The 25,944-nt window shown below is 36.3% G+C and overlaps 1 protein-coding gene across 1 annotated transcript in view; it reads left to right on the forward strand.

Annotated features, from left to right (window-relative positions):
* The window catches only part of LOC309974419 (UDP-N-acetylglucosamine--peptide N-acetylglucosaminyltransferase 110 kDa subunit-like), a gene marked incomplete at its 3' end in the record, with an annotated part of 146,206 nt that overhangs the window by 73,352 nt on the left and 46,910 nt on the right, over positions 1-25,944 (forward strand). The window lies entirely within an intron of this gene.

The following is a 25,944-nucleotide window of genomic DNA, read 5'->3' on the forward strand; positions in this document are numbered from 1 at the left end:
ATTTTGATTTCTGCCCAGTTGGAAAGGAAATACATGATTGACTTTACTTCATCATTCATATAGTCAATGTGGAAAACATTAGGGCCGTGAATTTCAATACAGTAAGATCAGAAAATTTTAAATTGGCCTTCCCAAACCACTAATAAGTAACCAATGTTGTATATAATGCTAAAATCTTAGAGACTGAGTTTGATATTTTAAAAGTTCTGAAAGGATTAGCTAATTTCTCCTCATCATATTTCTCATGCCTCAAACCTGAGTATTACATTTTTAAAAATAAATTTATTTATCTTTATTTATTTATTTTTATTTTGGCTGCGTTGGGTCTTCAATGCTGCGTGCAGACTTTCTCTAGTTGCGGCGAGCGGGGGCTACTCTTTGTTGCGGTGCCTGGGCTTCTCATCACAGCAGCTTCTATTGTTGTTCCACAACTCTATGGGTTCCTTTTTAGGTCCTATGAAGAACCCTAGAAATTAGTTCATGGAATTATAAGTTTTTGCAAAATTGTCAAAAGTGAGATATTTTAACTTCCATCAGGTAAGACCAGCGTCTCTTTCTTTGCCAATTTTCCTTCTATCATATTCCGTTATGTTGGATCATATTGGAATGGCCACAGGCTTTTTTGAAATCTGGCTAAGGAGATTTTCTTTTTTCTGTGGTACGCGGGCCTCTCACTGTTGTGGCCTCTCCCGTTGTGGAGCACAGGCTCTGGACGCACAGGCTCAGCGGCCATGGCTCACGGGCCTAGCCGCTCCGCGGCATGTGGGATCTTCCCGGACCGGGACACGAACCCGTGTCCCCTGCGTCGGCAGGTGGACTCTCAACCACTGCGCCACCAGGGAAGCCCTAAGGAGATGTTTTAAGTGAGGCTATTATGTGATTTTCAGACACCGCCATATGTAATTGACTATATACTATCGCATTACAGGAATAACTTCCAGTACTCATACTGACTACTCTACTGACTTAACCTAGCACAAGACACAGAAGCATAAGGACAGAAACCACCTTACAATATAGCCATGTCTTGCACTTCACAGCTCTCAAAGCATGTGCGTTTGAAGAAGAAAAAAAGAACTGAAAAGTACAAAACCAGAAGCTATTCTGTGGAAAATTATTTCAATCATCAGGCATGTGAAAGATAAGTCAAAGATTCAGTTCTCATCAATGCTTAGTCAAAACGGAAATTTTCTTCTGTCAAGAATATACTCCAGGGGCTTCCCTGATGGCACAGTGGTTAAGAAGCCACTGCCAATGCAGGGGACAAGGGTTCGAGCCCTGGTCCGGGAAGATCCCACATGCCACGGAGCAACTAAGCCGGTGTGCCACAACTACGGAACCTGCGCTCTAGAGCCCGTGAGCCACGACTATTGAGCCTGCTAGCCACAACTACTGAAGCCTCCGTGCCTAGCGCCCATGCTCTGCAACAAGAGAAGCCACCGCAATGAGAAGCCTGTGCACCGCAACGAAGAGTAGCCCCCAGTCCCTGCAAGTAGAGAAAGCCTGCGCACAGCAACAAAGACCCAACACAGCCAAAAATAAATAAATGAATGAATGAATGAATGAATGAATGAATATACTCCATCAACAATGTGTGTAATGGAATGGTGTGAATGAGTATTTTATCAGAATCCCTGTAATGCACAAACCTATAGCAGTACTGAAATCAGTAATGCATTTATAATAGTAAATACTTATGAGGAAGTAATCCATAGAGGTTTTCTCAAAGTTAACAATGAAAATTAATATGACATTATCAATAATAAATTGTGAAGCTGAAATAAACTTTTCTAAACTATTAATAACTAGAAGCAAATTCTAATCAACCATGTTACAAGAAATCTATGTCTAAAAACTACAAAGTTTATTTCTTAAAATTTCATTTCGAAAATACATAAACTGTCATATGAGGAGGCAGTTAAAGAATATATAGCTAAAAGAGTGGGGGAAAAGCTTTATAGAGACACATCTGGCAGTAGTTCATTTTTAAATGTCATTTTTCTAGATTTTGTGACACCTATAGTATTGATATTTGAAAGCATTTAAAAAATTGTAATTTGAAGATTTGCTACTTCCAGGTAGAATAAAATATTTTGAAGCAAAACAACGTTTCCACTGAGAAAAACAAAAAAAGCCAAATAAAATAGCCAGCATTCAATCAAAAAGTTCTAGACAAACCAAGAGATAGAATCATATGGCTAAAATTCTAAGAAAAGAGCAGATAATACAAAAATATTTATATAAGATATTGTGTATCTTTATCAGGAAAAGTCTTTATCAAGAAAAGACTTTAAAATCATCAGAATTAATATTGTATTTTATTTGTATATTATATTTATATATAGATATTTATATATTTATATAAAGAACTTAAAGATAAAGCCCTAGTTAAGGCAGTGACAATAGCAGTAGCAGTGGGAGTGAAAAGAAATGGTTATATTCAAGCATATTTTGTCAGGAAAAGTCCAAGATCAAATGTCTGACTGCATACATGGGATGGATAGACGGAGTGGGAAAAATCAAAGTTACCTATAGAGGTTCTAGTGAAGATGGGTTGCCGTCACCCAACCCAAGGGGCTGCGATCATCCCCAAGGTGTAGGAGACTCAAAGGGAAGGTCATGGTCAGAGGCAAAGTTAATTGGTGGGAAAATAAGACTCCCAGTCTCCCCATCTCCTTATACCAGTTTTTTTTGGTAACATCTTTATTGGAGTATAATTGCTTTACAATGGTGTGTTAGTTTCTGCTTTATAACAAAGTAAATCAGTTATACATATGTCCCCATATCTCCTCCCTCTTGCATCTCCCTCCCTCCCACCCTCCCTATCCCACCCCTCTAGGTGGTCACAAAGCACCGAGCGCATCTCCCTGTGCTATGCGGCTGCTTCCCACTAGCTATCTATTCCTTATACCAGTTTTGTTTTTCTGCTCATATACGTAGCAGCATTTCATTCAAGGGGAAAGTCATTGATCTGACTGGTCAAATTAAACAACATAGTTCACGGCACATTTACAATGGTTAGTTCCTCCACAATTTAGAAAGTCACATTCACAATTTCCCTCTTCCTACGCCGCGGAACACATTGGCCATTCCTCCAAAGTTTCCACTCCACAGAGTGGACCAGAGATGACGTGAGCCCAGAACTGAGAGCTTGGCATGAGACGGTGTCAGCCCCACGTAGAGCTCTGGCATAAGTTATAACCCATCCCAGCTCTACAGAGAGCTCTGCATGGAATCCTGGGAGTAAACTCAGCCATAATAATGTGATTCTGTTTTTCATTTGCTTTTCTTCCTTGCTTAACTTTCCCTGGCCACTCTGACAAACAAACTTTCAGGCATTCCTGGGCCACTCACTAACTTTATTCCATTTAATCTCATCCAGATTCCCAAGAAAATTACTAACTATAAGGAGGGATATTTGGAACATGGTGAGTTTTAGATGCCTGAAATATACAGGTCATTGAATCCAGTTAAGTAGCAAATTATCTGGATCTCAAATATGCCAGTAGAATAGCAGACTAAGCTCAATATAATGTACTCTTACTGGAGACACATGTAAATTCTGGGTCAATTTTGAAAAAGTTAAAAGCACGTAGCTGAGATTAAAAGAAAGAAAGGAACACCTGCATGTTTCAGAAAGTAACAGAGAAATTAAATCCAGAGAAAGAAGAGCGGACTGATGTCTGTGGGTTCCGTTCCTTAGTATAGGCCTTATGTAAATAGGGGCTGGAGCAGGAAATCTAACATTACCTTGTGGCCAGGAATTTATAGACTCAGGATGGAACAATATTGAGAAGTTGGTACAGATATCCTACAGAAATTTCATGAGGAACTGCTTAGTCCATTAAGAGGGCCAAGGGCAGTGGTGAGGAAGATTGATATCTCTTGAAAACCTTCAGGTACAGAAAACAGCAACACCTCTGAAAAGTAGGCCTCTCCTTCCCAGCGTTGTGATGGCCAGGTTGTCACTAACCTGTAAGGCCCTGTATGAATCAGAAACTGCAAGGAGAGTAATTCAAAGAAAAACAGATGCAGGATGGGTGTGGCAATAAATCCTAGGACCCTATCAGAAACAAAATTAAAACCACTCTAAAGGGAAATTTTAACAAACCAGAGCAGATAGTATCCTAACCAGAACAGAATAATAATTCTGAGGAAGTTACTTTAGTTATTTAAGTAATATTCAATGCATTTCCATGGCCAGGCCCTTTTGAAGAATTCTAAAACATATACAAACAATTCGTTTACATCTTCTATATCCCACCATCCAGAGCAAAATTCACTTAAGTACTGTACTGGTGGAAATTGGGCAGCACTATGGAGACAATAAAAAGGTGTTTACCATCAAAAAACGTCAAGGTAAGAAAGATAATGTCTAATTTTTAATTATCCTGTGGTTTATTGAAATCTTTTGGAAACCCAAAATAGAGAAAACCTAGGAGGCAATGAAGACTTAAATCTTTAGAGATTTATCAACTCATCTATAAAAGCTTTATTAATCTCTTCTTTTAATACCACTCCTGAGAGGTATAAATGTGTCCAGTGATAGGGTTGAAGAAGCCTGAGAGAATTTCAATTGTTTACTATTCTTGGTCAGCTATTAAGACCTTTCAGGAGCATCTTGATTTTCATGGCATCATCCAACAAAAAGCAGGATATTTTACAGAAAGTCCTGGTCCACTTTTTGGCTTGCTTTTGTGTTTATGTTTTTGGTTTTCTCACATTGGGCGGTACATTAGGCTACCTATTGCACACTCCCTCATTCATGCATGCATTCATTCAAACAATATTTACTGAGTTGAGATATTTAATTAACACCCAATAAATGATGTTTAGATGAATGAATGCGCTTTTTATCAAAGTAAGTGTAAGTACTGAGAAAAATTACAGAATGTATGATCCCAGCCCCACAAAAGCATATAATTGTGTTGAGGATATAACATATGCTGGTGAAATAACTAATATATCATATTGGACAGTTTCTAAGTTCAAAAATGAGTTTTTGTAAATAATCAGAGCCTAAGGAGGACAAAGAAGGGACAGTTCATTATGGGTTGAATCTATCAATAAATGTACATTTCAGATGAGATTTGAGATTGACCTTAAAGAAAGAAGAGGACTTAGATATATGAACAGAGAACAAAAAAGGCATGGTGATAGCATGTGCATAGATAGTGTGGCCAATATTTATGTTCTTCATTAAAGACAGTCAGAGATAACCCAAATGTAACTGTTTCCATGGGTCCATTCTCAGTATCCAAACAAAACGGCAAATCCTATCTTAGTAAAACTAATGAAAAACACAGTCTTTAACGAAGACATTGTGAAGGAAAGGGGGAGAGAAAGGCTTGCGTCCCACACCACACAACAAAACTTATTTAATTATTTGTTTCATTTTCTCCCTCTGAAAATTTCCTCTCCCTCTCTCTGTACGTCTCTCTTCTCCCACATCTGGCCACACTCTACCAGCCACCTTTCCAGATCTTTCCAGAACTCTCCATCCTAGTTTCATTATGCCACAAGTTGAACATCTCACAGGTCTCCAGGATGCATCCTCATCACTTATTCCACAAAGACAAACAAAGGACACTTCTCAGGATCAAGTTTCTTGGAAGGAAGAGGTCACGAGGAGTGATTATAAATAACGTAAGGTGGAGAGCAGTGACTTAAAATACCATTTTTCCTCTTAGAATGTGAATACAGGGAACTTTGGGAAACTAGAAAATCTAGAAAGGATTCATTGATAATTGTTTATTTTCAATGAATAAAATAAAATGTAATAATACGGCTAAACTCTGACAGATTAACTTTTTCAAAAGTTGCTTTCACACACCTTCACTATTGGGATGTTTGATAAACACATCTTTCTTCTTTATTTGCAGATACTGGCACCAAACTTTCAAACAATAAGAACCTTCCCATAAGTCCCTTGCCAGGCAAGATTAAGGTATAACAATCCAAACAGATTTTTGAAGAAGATAACTGGTTGAAAGCACAGGAAAAGAGCTGGGTTGCTCTTTTTCAACGGTCACATGATGAGTAATGTGGGAATTGGTTTACAAAGTCTCTCTCCATGAGGGGCTAAGGTTAAGATTAGAACTTCTGAGGCCAGAAGAGCAAAATAACTACAACAACACACATAGTTTCAAGAGCCGCCCTTTGGATGTGAGGGATTGATTTTTCCCACGCTTTTTTCAGCAACCCAACTGGTGTCTTTATTAAATGACATAAGGGAATACAGTGTGGCCAAGAAGGCTTAGATTTCCTTAGCCGCAAGTCAGATATTCTCAAGTGACTGTCCACTCAAATTAAAAAGAGAGATTTACAAGAGGAAACTGGATACAACTGAGTGTACTTTTATTTCAACCCTTTATCTGAATGCTTTGTTTTGATTTCAGTTCTCCACTGAAGTTGCCTACATTAATATATTTTTAAGAACATTTCCTTAAGTTGAAGTATTCATTCAGTATATTCATTTACTATAATTGAGAAAAGCCAAATGACTTAGGCAAATTCATTTCTATATTGCCACAGCAGTGTATTGTGAACTAAATGACACCTGGCAGTTCTTTACTCAGATACTAACTCAATTAGAAGGCAGAACAAGGATACCTACCCATTGAGGGAAGGAAAGGTCACTTAGCCTCTGTAGCTGTCTTAGGTCTCTTATCATCACAGTAACAAACTGAAGACTAAAAACCATACGATCATCTCAATAGATGCAGAAAAAGCTTTTGAAAAAATTCAATATCCATTCATGGTAAAAACTCTCCAGAAAGTGGGCATACAGGGAACATACCTCAACATAATAAAGGCCATATATGACAAGCCCATAGCTATCATACTCAATGGTGAAAAGCTGAAAGCATTTCCCCTAAGATCAGGAACAAGACAAGGATGCCCACTCTCACCACTTTTATTGAACAGAGTTTTGGAAGTCCTAGCCACAGCAATCAGACAAGAAAAAATAAATAAATAAAAGGACTCCAAAATGGAAAGGAAAAAGTAAAACTGTCACTGTTTGCAGATGGCATGATACATAGAAAATCTGAAAGACACCATCAAAAAACTATTCGAGCTCAAACATGAACTTGGTAAATTTGCAGGATACAATAGATTTCTATATATAAATTTTGTATTTCTATACACTCACAGTGAACTATCAGAAAGAGAAATTAAGGAAACAATCCCATTTACAATCACATAAAAAAGAATAAAATACATTAAGAATAAACCTGCCTAAGGAGGTAAAAGACCTGTACCCAGGAAACTATATGACACTCATAAAAGAAATGAAAGATGACACAAACAGCTGGAAAGATATACCATGGTCACGGAGTGGAAGAATTAATATTGTTAAAATGACCATCATACCCAAGGACATCTACGCATTCAATGCAGTCTGTATCAACATATCAAGGGCATTTTCCACAGACCTAGAACAAATAATTTTAAAGTTTGTATGGAAACACAAAAGATCCTGAATAGCTAAAACAGTCTTGAGAAAGAAGAACACAACTGGAGGAATCATGCTCCCTGGCTTCAGACTGTGCTACAAACCTACAGTAATCAAAACAGTATGGTACCGGCACAACAACATCCATCACTGGAACAGAATAGAGAGCCCAGAAAGAAACCCATGCACTTATGGTCAATGAATCTATGACAAAGGAGGCAAGAATATGCAATGGAGAAAAGTCTGGGCTTCCTTAGGGATGGTTTCATCAATTAATTTGTTTTCTTAAATGGACCATACTTTTCCATGTCTTTGTATACCTTGTGAGTTTTTTGGTTGAACATTTGGCTTTCAAATATTATAATGTGGTGTCTATGGAAATCAGATTCTCCCACTTTCCCAGGGTTTTCTGGGCTTTGGATTGTTGAAGGCTGTAGTAGTCTGTTTGTTTAGGGACCTTTCCAAACTAGTTTTGCAATGACTGTACCCCTTATCGTATGTAGGCACTGAAGTCTCTGTTCCTTTAGTTCATGTTTAGCTAATGTTTTGACAGAGATGTCCTTGAATTCCCGCACCTAAGACAAACAAAAACAAATATACACAAGCACATCCACATGCACACTCAAAACCACACACCTCTCCCCATTGTGCAGATTGCTGGATCACTCCTTCAACATTTAGCTGACCTGCACTGAGGTCAGGGCTCAGCCCATGGTAAAAGCTTAGAGACTCCTCTGGTGTTTTCAGAACATGCATCTTATCTTGAGTATGCATGTGGCTTTCTTAATTTCTCTGGACACATGTGTACTTTTTGTATGTTCTAAGTTCCCAAAGAATCTCCCCCAACTTTTGCTCCTGCATCTTATGTGGTCTATTGTATTTCAATGCACAGTCTTCTGCCCCAGCCATCTGTGCTTTGTCAGTTCACCTTGCACTTTTTTTGAGCAATGACCGCTGCTTTTCCAGACTGTGTTCCAGGTTAGCTAAGACAGAGATAAGCATCTTGTGTCAGTCCTTCAGGTAGCTCCCAGACAGGTTAGAACAGATACACATAATAATCCGAGAGTATGGTCTCTTCTGCTCTCTCCTGAAGCAGGATTGAGGGCCCCATACTAGGAATGGTCTGCTGCTACTTTAAGACTATCACTGCATTAAGACCCCACCACTTTAAGACCATCACTACACTAAGAGTAGATGGGGCAAGGGCAAGTAAAAATGCCACAAAGCTTTCCTGCCATTTTCAAATTGCCTCTTCCCTGGTTCAGTATGTGTTTGCTTGCTGTAAATCTTTGCCTGATTTCAGGACTAAGAGAAACTCAAGGAACGCCACAACAAGAAACAGTATAATCAAACTCTCAGATGCCAAAAGACACAGAAAGAATCTTTACTCCCAAAGGAGAAAGAAAAAACAAATTTGTTACAAAGCAGGGATCCTCAAAAAGGTTCATAGCTAATTTCCTATCTGAAACCACGGAAGCAAGAGGCCAGACATATTTAAAGTGCTGAAAGAAAAAAACTGTCCACCAAGAATTCTATATTTGGCCAAACTGGTTTCAAAACTTACGGAGAAATTAACACATTCCCAGATGAACAAAGGCTGAGGGCGTTTGTTTTACAACTTCCTAACACTGCCCCATGACAAATGCTAAATTGAACCTTCAGGTTGAAATGAAAGGACACTAGACAGCAACTCGAAGCTGTATAAAGAAATAGAAATCTCCAGTAAAGATAAATACATGGGCAGATACTAAAGCCAGTATTGTGCTACTGGCTTGTAACTCTACTTTTTATTTCTTACATGATTGAAAAAACAAATGCATAAAATAATCATAAATCCATGTTATTGGGCTCACAAAGTATAAAGGTGTAATTTGTGACAACAATAATGTAAGGAGGAGGAATGGAACTGTAGAGGAACAGAGTTTCTGTGTGCTATTGAAGTTGGTTTCAATTCAAATGATACTGGTTGAACTTTAGAAGGGTAAAGGTAATCTTCTTGATAACCACAAAGAAAATATCAATAGACTATATGCAAAAAGAAATGAAAAAGGAATCAAGAGTTCACTACAACAAAATCGGCTAAGCACAGAAGAAGTCAGTAATGGAGTAAATGAGGGGCAAAAAATGCATAAGACATACAGAAAACAACCAGGAAACAGAATTAAGTTCTTCCTCATCAGTAAGTTTTGAAAAAGTGGATTAAGCTCTCCAATAAAAAGATAAATATTGGCAGAGTGGACCTTAAAAACATCCATAATCCAAGTATATGCTGTCTGCAAAAAACTCACTTGATTTCAAGAGACACAAGTTGGTTGAAAGTTAAAGCACAGAATAAAATATCCCATGCAAATAGTAACAAAAAGAAAGAAAGAGAGAGAGAGAGAAAAAGGAAGGAAGGAAGGAAGGAAGATAGATCTGGGATGGCTACGTTAATATCACACAAAATAAACTTTAAATCAAAAACTATCACAAGAGGAAAAGGAGGCCACTATATGTTGATAACAAGTTCAATCTATCAAGGAGATATAACAACTATAAACATATATGTACCAAACATCCCCCAAATATGTGAAGCAGACATTGACAGAATTGAAGGAAGAAATAGATAGTTCTAAAATAATAGTTGGAGATCAATACCTTGCTTTCAATAATGGATAACACATCTAGACAGATCAGTAGAGAGGTAGGGGGACTGAATAACACATTTAACCAAATAAACCTAACAGCCATATATAGATCACTCCACTCAACAACAGCAGAATACACATTTTTCTCAAGTACACATGGAACATTCTCCAGGAAAGACCATATGTTACGCCACAATACAAGTACCAATACATTTTTAAGAAACTGAAATCATACAAAGTATCTTCTTTAGCCACAGTGAAAGGAAGGTAGAAATCAATAACAGAACCATTGGTAGCCATTTCCCATCATGCCTGCCACACATGATATAAAGCAATGAAGGGGAAAACATAATTGACCATTTAGAAAAGTGGGAAAGAGGACATACCATTGACACAGAGTGTGTGCTGTTTCCCGTTCTCAGGGATAGAAATAAATTAGCATCATTTATTCATTAGTGTGTTCTTGGTCAATCATTGCGCAGCCAGTGTTTCTGCCTGATGGGAAGATTTCCTATACTCAGTGTTGAGTGGAGACAACCTTGAAAGGGACATTTAAAAGGATTATACTGTGATGGGCTTAGCAGTACCCTTCCTCCTATGCCAGTATTTAGGCTGGGGTATTTCCATGCAGTGTGTACAATCGTAGGCCCCAGGTCACCAGAATTTAGTTGGATTCGTTTTGTTAATACATTCCCTCAGTACTTTGTATTTTATTTCACTGTTGTATTTACTTCATTCTTTATTATCACTGCGAAACAACTTTGTTTCCTGTTCAGATGCCAAAAAGTGGATATCAATACCTCCTGAGTTTTACACATCACAGATCTGTTTTACATATCAGAGACAGAGACAGCAACTATTTCCAATGACTTTGAGACATGCTTTGAACATGTGATTAACATGTTGAGTGTTGAAATGTGTGTCGAGCTCATGACACTTGCTCTAAAAGGTTTCAAACTGCAAAGATTTAAAAATCTTTATCTTTGAATAGTTTTCCTGTGCTGTCCCTTTGTGTCAGACTGTTAATGTGCAGTCTGGCACCTTTAAATAATGTGGCTTTGTAACCAATTATTTACATGTTGTTTTATCCACAGAGAATCTTTTTTTTAAAAAAATAAATTTATTTATTTTTGGCTGTGTTGGGTCTTTGTTGCTGCACATGGGCTTTCTCTAGTTGGGGCGAGTGGGGGCTACTCTACATTGTGGTGTGCGGGCTCCTCATTGCTGTGGCTTCTCTCGTTGCGGAGCACGGGCTCTAGGCACTGGGGTTTCAGTAGTTGTGGCACGCGGGCTTCAGTAGTTGTGGCTCATTGGCCCTAGAGCACAGGCTCAGTAGTTGTGGCGCACGGGCTTAGTTGCTCCGCGGCATGTGGGATATTCCCAGACCAGGGCCCGAACCCATGTCCCCTGCACTGGCAGGAGGATTCCCAACCACTGTGCCACCAGGGAAGTCCCCACACAGAGAATCTTAAGGTCAAAACATACAACTCGATTAACTACACGTCCTCCTGTTCACATTTCCCTCATCTTTTCTTCATCTTCTGTCTATGTTTCCTTGGCCCTGTTTATATTAAGTGCTTTTGCCATTATATTTGATTGTCTGTATTCAGGTGAGTTACCACAATGCTTTATGAGACATGGTAGGATATAAATGCATTTAAGTTATATATATATATACATATATATATATATATGTGTGTGTATATATATATATATATATGCAGTTTGCTTGAGTGCAGTGTTTTTTGTTTTCTGTACTGAATTCATTAGCATGGGTCAGTATAAAATTTAGCATAGGTCAATATGTAATTTGTAAACTAATAAGGTCTTAAAAGTGAGGAATTAAGTCTTTTAAATTTAATTATTTATTGTAAAGAGCAGAATAGCATACATAAACAGGTGCCTAAGGAAAATTTGTATTCTAATATGGAACTCTCATGAACACTTTTTTTTTCTTCTAATGGTATGATAGTAGGCCATTTGATTATTTCTATTATTACGGCTTTAACTTTAGAACAATGAAATATTCGTAAATTTTAAAAAAGTATTTTTCTTTATTTGATGCGGGTGGGATACTGGAGAAATGAAAGGTCAAACACCTATTGAGGAATCCATACTTGTCTATATATTGTGTACTTTTATTTCAAGAACTGATTTAAAATTCCTAAAAGGATGCTATAATAAGTTATTATGCCATTTTACAGACTGAATTAAGTCAATTTCAGGGAGGTATGAAACTTGCCTAAGGCTATCCAGCTACCAAGCAGTAGAAGTGAGAATTAAATCCAGGTATACCTATCGCCAAAGTTTCTGCTCATCACTTTACATCATCCACTTTTAATAACCAATGCTTTCCTGCTTACAAATATGACTGAGGTTGCCAGACAGTCAACAGTCCTTTTTAATCAGATAGAAAAATTACTGTTGACTCTCTAAAGACATATTCCTTTTCCATTAAGTGACTTTAGTTGTTCAAATGATACTTCCAGACAGTAGTAATCATACAGTTGGGGACTAAGAACAGAACTCGGGGATGTGTCTAGCAGTCAGTAAAGACCAACTGGGCTCACTGATGATATTTACGGTCATTTCCTCTAGACTAACATAATCTTATTAATAAGACCCTAATAATTCACAGCAGTGCCCTTGCCTGATTGTTTGTTCTTCTCCCTCTATCACTCTCTCTTTCCCCATATTATTATTATTTTTGGTGAATTAAATTCAGGGATTAGTACTCAGGAGTACTCGTCACAAAAGCAGAGAATCTTAGCTCACACCAAAGGAAGAAAATAGAGAAAAAGTATAAATTATATGAATACACACACATACACACATGTGCCAACTATATGCTGCACTTCTCCAAAATCTATTCAGTATCTGCACATTTACTGTATATTAGCAGTAAGACCAGAAATGAGCGTAACGCTGTTTACAAGGCACAGAAAAGAGACCCAAATATGGAAATTACTAGCAATGAGAATGGGGAAGAAAGACTACAACAAGGAATGTAGATGATATTTTTGTTTCCTAGCTATGATGCCAAATATTGAACTTTCAACTTGAGACAAGGAGGCCATAAAAAGTTGTATTAGTTTCCTAGAGCTGCCATGACAAAGTACCAGAGACTGAGGAGGTTAAACAACAGAAATTTACTCACTCACAGGTCTAGAGGCTAGAAATCTGAGATAAGGTGTCAGCAGGATTGATTTCTTCTCAAGTATCCCTTCTTGGTTTGTAGATGCCATGTTTTCCTTTTGTCTTCACATGGTCTTCTCTCTGTGCATGTCTGTGTCCTAATATTTTCTTTTTATAAGAACACCAGTCATAGTGGATTAGAGCCCACCCATTTGACCTCATTTGACCTCAGTTACCTACTTAAGGGCCTTATCTCCAAATACAGTCATATTACCAGGTATTGGGGGTTAAGACTTCCATATATTAACTTGAGCAGGACACAATTCAGCTGATAATAGAAGATAAGAGTAATTTAAGCAAGTAAGTAACTATTGTTTACAGTGAGTTGCTTAAGGATATGAATTTACTCAAGAAAACGAAGAAGAAATTACATAACACTGTACGTTATATAAAGATATTAAATTAATCATCATAACATCCTGTGAGATGGGCATTAAATTATACTAAGCAAGATGAAGCAACTTATCCAGAATTGTATAGTTGGTACTTTCCAGAATTTATACCAGGTATTTTCCCAGTTCCACTCTACGTTATATATTCATTTCATTATTTGAAATGAATTTTGAGTCTTCATTTTGCTTAGTTTCTGAAGTTACATGGGGATAGAATGGAGTTGGATCTTTTCAGCGACATTCACACATGGGGAAGGAAATTGAGTCCAGAAGCTTCAGCAATGTTTCCATGGAGAACACTAACAACAGAACCAGAAACACCGTTACCCTTTTGGTTCAGTGATCTTTCCTGAAGCACTACAAGAATCAATCTTAAGAAGCCCAGTGCTTTCCAAACTTTCACCAATGGGCTCTGTAGGGTCCTCTAACAGTATCTAAGAGACTAACTAGTTTCACATCCCAAGCCACTTAAGACAAGGAGTTCTGATTGTTCTCTGTGAGGAAATCAAGTGACAATCATAGCTGGTGATTTAGGATAGTTTCTTCAGGGCCCAGGCAAAACCTAATACACAGTAATAATCATTGTTAACTGCATCTTTGACAAGGATTAATCAGGTATCAAAGAGGTCTATAAATTGGGAGAAATTATGATCAAAGAGAAACACAGACCACAGATATTTAATCAATGCTCAATTATTTATGAGTTTAACTTTGGTTAACCTAATTTTCCTTCTTCTAGACAATTTCCAATTCGTCTCCACAAAGAGACCAGAATAAGCACCTTCCAATACAAGATTTATTGTGTTGCTTTAATTTAAAGCATACAGTGACTTCTACATTCACTCCACCAAGTTTTGCCAGGAGAGAAAAGGAGACGTTATAGTTTGTCTTGAATTAGATATGCCACCATACTTGACTTAGCTCTTTGAGGGCAGATTCTACAGTCTTGTCTTACATCCTCTACGGAATCAAGCCAAGGGAATCACACACAGTTACAGCTGGAAAAACATTTGTTCTGGGTTAATACTTTTAGCCTTTACCACCAAGACTTTATCACCAAGACCTACCTTTACAGTCTCTAAACAGGAGACCTTCTTGCCTTCCCTTTTCATATTGACTAGGAAGGTAAAGGGAAGAACTGAGAAGTACCCAAAGTCAGCTAGCAGCCAGCACAGATAAATCGTCTGTGGAGATATTGTTTCTTTCAAAAGATATAAACATAAGAGGAAGTCCTAGTGTTTGAAGCAACTGTGCATAATAAAATTCCATGAAAACCTAGAAATCCAGATGCAGATCAGTAACATATTGGTTAAATAAGCTGTTATGTTCATGCAATGGACAAGTGTACATACATTAAGAAGAACGAGATACTCTTCTCTATGAGATTCTCTTGTCACTGAACTCATCAGTGCTGCAAACACAATGTTACATAATACTTTTTCTTTAACATTATATCAGGCATCCTCATCTTGTCCTGCATTTATTGCCAGTGTTACTAAAGTCTATCACTTACCTCTTTCTCTTTTAGACATATAATTTCTTCTTACTTTGGAAGCATTCATCAATCCCTATTTTACTCTTTCTTTTAAATTACAAATGAATATTGAATTTTATAAAATATCTTTTGGGGGATATTTCAAGTGATTGTATACTTTTGCTCTCCTTTGACCTTGTTATATGGTAAATTATATTTTGTTATTTTATATTATGCTATTTATTATATATTGTATTATGTTTACTAATGACATTTATTATAATTACATTATTTTTAAGGTAGCATTTTGTTTTAGATAGACAAAACAACCAGTGAGATAGGAAGCATCTTAAAATTAGATGCGAGAGCATAAGGGAATTGAGATTAAAATAAAATTCACGTTTTGGATCAGCAGCAAAAATTATTCAACAAAAGTGGGAAAATATGGCTATCATAGAATTACTAAATTCTAGATACAGCAACTAGTTAAAAGTGAAAAAATAATGAAAGTGTAAAAGTATCAGAAACCTGGGAGACTTGAAATAAATTATTCATGAGGAATACCTTTCTAAGATACAAAGAAAAAAGGATACATTTAATTATATAAGAATTAAAATTTTCCTCATGGCAAAATGCACTACAAAGGTCAGAAAACAAGCAAAAGAAATTGGGAAATATATTTAGAAATGGATATGCCTTCTTTACAACTTTTGAGAGAAGCACATGTTTCTTTTTCCTTTAACCTGTTATGTGGGTATTAATCTATAATGTAAGTGCATGGTTCCTTTCCTTTAACCTGTAATGTGAGATTTAATCTATATGGTAAGTGCATGGTTCCTTTCCTTTCATCTGTAATGTGAGCGTCAACATGGGGCACTGTTTCCAAGCACAGACTTTGGATGTTCCTGTACTGGTCCCGTCACTGACCATCCACAAAAACTTACAAATGTTGCTTTACTTTCCTGGGGATTAGAGTCTTAGCTAAGAAATGGAAGCAAAATAGAACTTTCTCCCAGGGATGACAGAAGGTTTAAAGGAGTAAATATGTAAGTGACTTGGCACAGTGCCTAGTACAAGAGAGATCAATATAAGTACTTACCAATTTTTTAAAGAGACACATGAAAGAAATAAAATGTGGTGATTTCAATCTATTGATATATATTCTTGACATTAAACTACATTGGATGACCTAACTTGCTCGTGCTATTTCTTACTCTAGTGAACTTGGGTAGCTAATATCATAGTTTAAAATTTTTCCTTTTATATTTACAAGTAAATTTGACCTGTAAATTTCTTTTTCCTTACAGTCCTAATCTATTTTCAGTATTAGGATTATATAGACTTCATAAGATGAATAAAGGAGCATTCTTCCTTTGCTACTCCCTAGAAGTTTTTCTTTGTTAATATTGATGTTATCTGTTTAACAGAAGTTGGATAGAATTCACCTCCCAAATGATCTGGCCGGGTCTGGTATTTTCTTGGTGAAAGCTTGTAAACTATTGACTTAATTCCTTTACTGGTGCAAGAACTCCAGCTACAAATTTCCTCTTGTGTCAGTTTTGGTAAACTTTAGGAGCTAGGAAATTGTCCACTTTACAGAAATGTTCAAATTTACTGGCATTTCATATATTCTCTGTTTGTACTCTCTGCTATAACATTGTCCTGATTCTTTCTGTATATTGTTTACTTACGTTTTTGTTTTGCTTAATCAAAGTTTGTTTTTTTAAATCTTTTCAAAGAATATTCTTTTGACTTACTAAATCACCTCAATTTTATACTTTTTTCTGTTTTATTAAGTTCTGCTCATATCTTTATTGTCTATTTTTCTATGTTCTCAGGGTTTATTGTTTTACTCTTCTGATGTCAATTAAAACACTTGGTTATTAATTTTAATAAATCTTTTTACTTATAAACAGTTGAACTTTTTGAAGGTTCCAGCTTAGTTGTACGTATCTAAGGGTCAGCTCCTCCTCACAGTTGCTGGCCTAAGGCTTAGCTCACCCTATAGCAATGTATATACTGACAATTTTTCCCCTCGACTTTGTGTTTTGCTACTTCTCACTTCTCTTTGCAGAGAAGCCCTTTGAAATACCCTTAACTTATTTTACAGCCAATAAGTCTTTAAAATACTGTGTATTTTTTAAGATAAATCAACTTATATAATTAGGCAGGAAATCTGATCTGCCATATTTTTAAAAACAGCATAATTTCACTCTTCTCCACGATTAATCTGCTGTATTACACGACCTTCGAGTTTTTAGCTTTATCAATGACATGTACTTTAAAAATGTTTGAAAGATCCTACCCAGTCTTTTAAAACATCCTCGCTCCTTGTTTCAGTTCTAGTTTTATGTATATTTTCTGCCTGGCACCTGATTATTCCAACATCTGATGGATGGCCTTGGGAATCTAATTCTGGTATTGATTGTTTTTGCTGATTCTCTCCACTTGTAGCTGATTTCTTCATTATTGTGTAAATTTAGATCATGAGCTCACGTTTAGCTAAACTTTATCTGTGGGAACGCTATAGGCCTGTGTTGAAGGTCTACCTCTCCAGAAAGGGTTTAGTTTTGTGTTTGGAATACCACCGATTTGGGAACATTTTAAGTTAATTTCTTAGCTTCTGTTTGCAAGACCGCAAATAAATTTGCAACCCAAACACTGTGAACACAGATCTGCGGTTCAGAATTCTCAAGATTTCCTACCTGTTTCCTACCCAGAGCAGAGGCCAAGAGAATTTGCTCTTAGTCTCCCTTTGCCAGCAGATATTTTTTTCTCCTGGCACACCCTTTCATTACAGGTGAAGCCAGGGATAGATAGGTTTAGTTCTAACTTCCCATCTAGTAGGGATGGAGTCTTACCTCCTGCCTCCCATGTGGTCATGGCCATTTAAAAACAAGTCTCTATACCAGGTGTGTCATTCAACTACGGCCTGTATTCCAAATCCAGACAGCTGCCTATTTTTTATGGCCTATGAGCTATGAATAATTTTCACGTTTTAACTGGTAACATTTTAAATGGTTACCTAAGTACCTAAATAATATCCTCAATTTTGCCTCTTTGGTCTACAAAGCTTAAAATATTTGCCATTTGGCTCCATAAAAACAGGATTTCCAGCTTCTGTTCTAAGCTATCAAGATCTTCAATGCACTCTTAATAGAGCTATAACTCTCACACATGTACCACCCTTCCTTCATGGGTCCTGGAAATTTCGACTGCACACTTCCAAAATCAACCACGCACTTAAAAATAAGTTGTGTACATTTAACCTAGCATACCTAACCCTTTTCTTTTAGGAGAGTTTTTCAAGTAATCTTGCCCACCGTATTCTTCAGAACTTCATTAATAATGGCAAAAAACTGGGCTTACCTGGTGGCGCAGTGGTTGAGAGTCCGCCTGCTGATGCAGGGGACACGGGTTCGTGCCCTGGTCTGGGAAGGTCCCACATGCCGGGGAGCGGCTGGGCCCATGAGCCATGGCCGCTGAGCCTGTGCTTCCGGAGCCTGTGCTCCGCAACGGGAGAGGCCACGACAGTGAGAGGACTACGTACCAAAAAAACAAACAAAAAACAAAAAACGGCAAAAAATTAAAACAACTTAACATTCAACAAAAATGGGAAATGTTCATAACAATTATAGAAGCACATACAGTAGAAAACTATAAACTGTTATTGAAAGAGTGAGACATAACCTTTTATTCTTAGAGAACTATGTTTATTTAGGTCCCTTTTGTTTAAATAAGTGTATTTCTGTGTATGTATGTATACAGTCATGTATTTATATACACATACATTATTTGTATGATATATTTATATAAACATATGAAATACATACCTATACACATACCTTTGATTTATATTTGTATACATACACAGGAATATAATTATATATTTATATACATTGAACTGAAAACTGGTAGTATACATATATATCGTGTATAAACGTGTGTCTACGTGCATGTGTAGAAAAGCAGGTTGAGAGATATGGAAGCATGAGTTAGACAGGGTTCAAGATTTTAAAAGTAGTTATGTGTAGGTAGTGAGGTTAAGGCCCATTTGATTGAAAATATTGCACATTTTTACATCAATTGTTATGATGACCAGATTCCTTTGTAAATAAAATTATAAATAGCTATACATACTCGTATGTGTAATGTATAGCTAAAAGATATATAGTTTTATATATGTATTATATTTATATAATACAATTATACTAATACATTATATATTGTGTTATACAGAATATATTAACTATAGTGTATTATATCAGATGATAATAATTATATATTATGATATAATTGTTTTATAATCAATATTATAGGATATATCATATTAATATTATGAACATATTAACCATAGAAATACATTTCATTACTCATATATTTTGTATATAATATATGCTAGGCAAAAATATATATTAATATAATACATAATTGTTATACATTAATATAAATATTAGTATATTACATTTATACATCAATATAATATTTAATATTGGTATATTTATATTATTTTTAATATATACATAGCTAATGCTCTTTAAAGCCATCTGCTACAAGTAGAATAAGACCAGGAGTATGGCCAAAGCAAATTGTAAAAATATTAGATTACTTATATTCATTTATATGTCATTTTCCTGGAATCTGCATCTGGCTATTAGAGAGGACACACAGCAAAAACAACAAAAAGTGCCCAGGACATAGGATCCTTTATTCATTGGAACCTCAAAGGAAACACAATGCTACTCAGTCCCCCTTCAAAGAACCAAGAGCAAACCTTGAAGCACCCAGTAAAAGCCAATTCAAACAAGAAAGCTTTTCCACTTAAACTGGAAAATGTTAAGTTCCCAAGAGACCCCCTACATCAACCACTGAAGCTCATTTGGCAGTAAAAACAATAGTGTTCACCGAACAACAAGAAATGCAAAACAATAGGTGTTTTACCAAAAACACAAAAAAGCAGCTAATTAGTGTCTTTCCTGTTTGAGAGAAGGGGGTGGGAAGTGGGCAGAAGACCTGATAGGAAAGATAAAAAGAAAAGGAAAAGGAAAATAACAGTTTCCAGTTTGACACTCAAGCTGTCTTCTGCATCCATTTCGTCAAGACCACCAAGTCAATGTGGAGGCTTTTTCCTCCTTCCCTTTGCTTTTCATGAGACCCACCACAACCAGCACTGCAGATTCCATCGAATTAAGGAATGCTGTTGCCTACATGTGTGAATGAGCTGTGAGTAAAGTACTGAAGTAGAGGACACCTAAAGTGAAACGATTTCATGAATGTCCACGTGGCTGAGCAGCAAGTTAACCTTTCATAGATGTGCTAAAGAAGAAGAGTTGGGTTTTATTTTATTTACTTTTCCCTGGACTGTGTTGAATGACTATCATCGACAAGTTCAGGCTACTTTTTGCTGAGGATCAATGCACTGGGAGAACTGAGAGAACACCGAACAGTAGAGCTGTCTTTTTCTTGACCAGTTCACCTTAGTTTCCCAAACTCTAAGTCTTTCCCTAATTCTTTCTCCTTTTTATTGTAGTAAAATGAACATAACACAAAATTCACCATTTTGATCATTTGACAATTCACTGTACCATTCAGTGGAATTTACTACTGTCACAATGTTGTGCAACTATCACCACTGTCCAACTACAAAACATTTTCATCACCCCTAGAGGAAACATACACCCATTTTGAGGAGTCATTCCCTATTTCCCTCTCTTCCAAACCCCTGGAAACCACTAATGTATAATATTTTCCGTGTGTATGGATTTGCCACTGCTGGACATTTCATATAAATGGAACCATACAATATAGAGCCTTTCGTGCCTGACTTCTTTCACTTAGTTGCATCCATGATGTAGCATGTATCAGTAATCCATTCACTTTTATGGCTAAATTCCCTGATCCTGTTTTCTTCATACTGTTTGAATACAAAATTTAAAATAAGTTGAGAGTGAAGCTCTGTTTTAAGGGCACATCTACGAGGCCAATTCTTTTAAAAAAGGTGAAAAGGGAGATATTGTTGTGAAATGATAATCGTTGAGAAGCCTCAGCCAATTTGATAATGAAAAGTTTGGGAAATGTTGCAAAAAATTATCTGCTTTATATTAAAAGCCTCTTAAGCAAGGATTCAGGAGATTGTCTTTTTCTTGCAGGTAACTTAAATGAGTCAGAAGGAAATAACTGCGCTTTAAAACAGATTTTGAAAGGATTCTATTTATTCTTAATAGACGAATGGGAGTACAAGTAGTTCACATCCAATATGGACTCCCTGTCCAAACACTGTTTATTGTTTTAGCCACCACTATCGAATTATATTTCTTGAGAGTAAGGCAGCTCCATTCCTGCATATTACTTTTTTTTCCTGCATATTACTTTTTAAAATTCATCTATCAAATTCATCAATCCATTGATACAGTATAAACAAGAGATGTTCGTGTTTCAGTGCAGTTCAAATATCAGGTATAAAGAACCACCAGCAAGAAAAAGAATCCTATATCTCTTGCCAGAATGTGGTCAGCTCTGGGATGCTTTGCTAGCTGAAACACACTTTCATTGTTAAGAGGATAGAGGCTGTTTAAGAGGGATGAGAGCCAAAAAATGTTAACTACGTGTATGTGTTAAGAACAGTGCTAGGTTATCTCATATTCTATATCAGCCAAGGCTCACCATTTTACATATGTGAAAAGCGAAGTTAAAAGTGTTTTAGTAGGGCTTCCCTGGTGGTGCAGTGGTTAAGAATCTGCCTGCCAGTGCAGGGGACGCGGGTTTGAGCCCTGGTCCGGGAAGCTCCCACATGCCACGGAGCAACTAAGAGCATGTGCCACAACTACTGAGCCTGCACTCTAGAGCCCGTGAACCACAACTACTGAAGCCCACACACCTAGACCCCATGCTCAGCGACAAAGAGAAGCCACCACAATGAGAAGCCCGCGCACCGTAACAAAGAGTAGCCCCCGCTCACCGCAACGAGAGAAAGCGCGCGCATGGCAAGGAAGAGCCAACGCAGCCAAAAATAAATAAATAAATCTTTTTTTTTAAAAAAAAAAGTGTTTTAGTAACTTACTAAAAGGCACGCAATCAGTAAATCTGAGCAAGAATTCAATCCCAAATCTGTCACACTGAAGTTTAAGCTAATACATGAGATTAATAAAAACAGCACTAAATTAAAAGTTCAGAGATATTTTTAATTTCATACTCTTTCACTAACGCTCTTTGGAGATAAATCATTTCTTTTATATGGGCCTTAGTTTTCACAACTATAATAGTTGGAAGCTTGACTAGATGATCTGTATGTAGTCTTCCAATTCTAAAATGTTCTACTCATTTGGATTCCTACAATAATTGCCCTTGCAATACATGCATGCTGCCACCAAGTAGCCGTAGAGACTATTAGTTCCTTTTATGTCCCTAGTGGGGAGTGCATTTTGACATCAGACTTACCGGTCAATAGTACAACCTGTTACTATAACTATAAAATAACAAAATAATCTGGTATTATTTCCTGTAAAGCAGAAGCTTTACATTGTCTGTGAATCATATCAGAATCACCTGTAGGTTTGTTTGGTTGTGTTTTAACATCTTTAGTGGAGTATAACTGCTTTACAATGGTGTTTAGTTTCTGCTTTATAACACCTGTAGGTTTTTAAACATAGAGGAAATCCATAACCCACTGAATGAGAATCTTCAGAGACAGGACATGGGCATCTGGATTTTTGGGCTCCCATCATCCGTATATTTTATTTTATTTTATTTTTTGCCTATGTACAATATTTGTCACATCCTCTTGAATCTTTAAATGTTTCTTTTTGTTTTAAAATTTTAGCATATTCTATAATCTTCACCTACTTTTCATAAGCTGTTATCTGTTATGTTTATTCGATCTTGTGCTTCTCCTGGTTGTCTTCTTTATTTTCTTTTTTTTTGGCGGGGGGGGGCCCTGCCTCATGGCTTGCAGGATCTTAGTTCCCTGACCGGGAATTAGACCCCAGGGCCCCAGCAGTGAAAGCGCCAAGTTCTAACCACTGGACCACCAGGGAAGTCCCAAGACTTCTGTTTTAAATGACTTTTTTCCCACTCTAATTCATTCCTGGGATCAGTTTCATGTTTGAACATTAAACCAACCTTGCATTACTAGAATAAAGCTACTTTGATTGTGATATATGATTGTTTTACATACCACGGATAGAGTTTGTGCTTCTGTTTACACATTTTGCATGCATGTTCAAAAGAGAAACTGGCCTGTGATTCTATTCTTGTAATATTCTTTTTAGTTTTGATCTGAAGCTTATGTTGGCCTTATAAATATTTTGAGCAATATATACTTTTCTGTTTCCTGGAAGATTTTTATGTAAGATTACCAATATTTCTTCCCTAAATATTTGGAACAATTTACTTGGAAAGCCATTTATCCCTGGAAATCATTTTCTGTAAAGGTACTTAATTATACAAACAACTTTTGCAGTAGATATAGGTTTTTGAGATATGTTTTCTTTCTTGGGTTAGTCTTGTTAGCTTGCATTTTTAAAGAATTTGTCATTTTCGATGAATTTTCAAATTTATAAATATAAAATTATAATTTTAACAGCTTTATTGGGATGTAATTTACATACCATAATTTCAACACTTTAATGTATACGATTCAGTGGTTCTCAGTGTAACCACTAAAAGACTTGTGTAAGCATCACAACAATCCAATTTTAGATTTCTGTCCCCCCACAAAAAACCCATTACACATTAACAAGCTTTTTTCAATCTCCTCAACCCTCTCAGCCCTAGGCAACCACTCATCTACTTCCTGTCTCTACAGATTTGCTATTCTGGGCATTTCATATAAATGGGACCGTACAATATGTGATCTTTTGTGAGTGGCTGCTTTTACTTTACATAATGCTTTCATGGTTCATCCATGTTGTAACATGGATCAGTAGATCATTCCTTTCTATAGCTGAATGCTATTCTATTGTATGGATATTCCACATTTTGTTTATTCATTTATCCGGTTGTCATTTGAATTATTTCCACCTTTTGTTTTTAGAAATAGGCTTCTATGAACATTCACGTACAAGCTTTTGTGCAGACATAAGTTTTTATTTCTCTTAGGTATATATTTAGTAGTGGAACTGCTGGGTCATAGGGTAACTCTATGCTTAACACTTGCAGGAACTCTCAAGCTGTTTTGTAAAATGGCCGCACCATTTTACATTCCCACCAGCAATGTATGTGGGTTTCAATCTCTTCTCTTACAGCCTAGCATGTCATCTATGCTGGAAAACGTTTCACATGTAGTTGAGCAGGATGAGTATTTTACTGTTTGGTTGAGTGTTCTGTAAACATTTATTAGGTCTTGTTAATTCAAGTCTCGTCCAAGTCTTCTATATCGTTGTTGATCTTCTGCCTAACTGTTCTATCCATTATTGACTGTGGAGTACTGAAGCCTCTAACTAATGATGTGCAATTATCTATTTCTTCCTTCAATTCTTCATGGATTTTGGTATTTTCTTCTTCATGTATTTTGGTTTTACCTTATTCAGGGCAAATATGTTAAAGATTTTTGTATCTTCCCTTTCTTTATCATAAAATGTTCCTTTTCATATCTAGTAACCTTTTTGTTTGTTTTAAAGTCTATTTTTTCTGGTATTAGTATAGCCACTTCAGCAATGCTTACGGTTGCTATTTGCATGATGTATATTTTTTCATCCTTTTACTTTGTACACATTAGACTTTTGAATCCAAGCAGTGTCTCCTATAGAAAACCTTTTTTAATACCCAGTTCGACAATATCTGCCTTTTGATTGTACTGTTTAATTCATTTACATTTAGTTTTTATTATTGATATGGTAGGATTTATTTATGTCTATCATTTTACCTTTGGTTTTCTACATGTCTCATGTTTTTGTTTTTTTGTTATTGTTGTTGTTCCTCCATTTTCCTTTTATAGTAAGTAGATATTTTCTACTGTAACATGTAATTCCTTTAATGATTTTTAACCACATTGTTTGAGTAATGGCTGCACTAGGGCTTATGGAATACATCTCAGAATCTCTTCAGATTTTTACTAGGTTCATTCCAGATAGAAACAGAAACTGTACTTTTATAGAGCTGTATGCCTTCCCCTCTTTTTTGTTTTTATTACATTTATATATGTTACATACTTAACAACATATTATAATAATTACTTCTCACAAGCTTATTTTTTCAAAGAGCTTAGAGAAGAAAGTTGAGCAAATAAATATTTTTGAGTTTGTCGGGTAATCTATTTACCATTTCTGGTTCTCTTCCTTTCTTCCTGCGGATTCAGCTTATGATCTACTGTCATTTTTATTCTAACACAGCTTTGTTCTCACTGCCTTCGTTGTGCCATATCATCAAATATATGATTTTTTTTATGTTATATAGAGAACAATCCAAATATAGTCATATTGGTTAGGCACTTCCTTTTTAAATTTGTTAAGAGAAGAAAGGAGAAGAAATTTGAAATTACAGTATCTTTTATAATTCCCTACACAACTGCTCTAGTCAGCATTCTTTGTTTTGTTTGTATGGCTTGAGTTACTGTCTGCTATCATTTGAAGAACTTCCACTAGTATTGCTTGTGAAGCCCGTCTGCTAACAATGAACTCACTCAGTTTCTGTTTCTGTTTCTGAGTTATGGTGAAGTATTGATGATAAGTTGTGGAGTGGTAGGAAAAACTAAAATGCGATGTGTTGTATGATGTATGTTTCACTGAAGTGTCTTGGTCAAATTCTAATGATTTATGATAGAAATCACATAAAGCAAGCATCACAATTCTCCAGGAATGCTCT

The sequence above is a fragment of the Leucopleurus acutus genome (genome assembly GCF_964270905.1).
Source record: "Leucopleurus acutus genome assembly, chromosome: 17".
Lineage (NCBI taxonomy): Eukaryota > Metazoa > Chordata > Mammalia > Artiodactyla > Delphinidae > Leucopleurus > Leucopleurus acutus.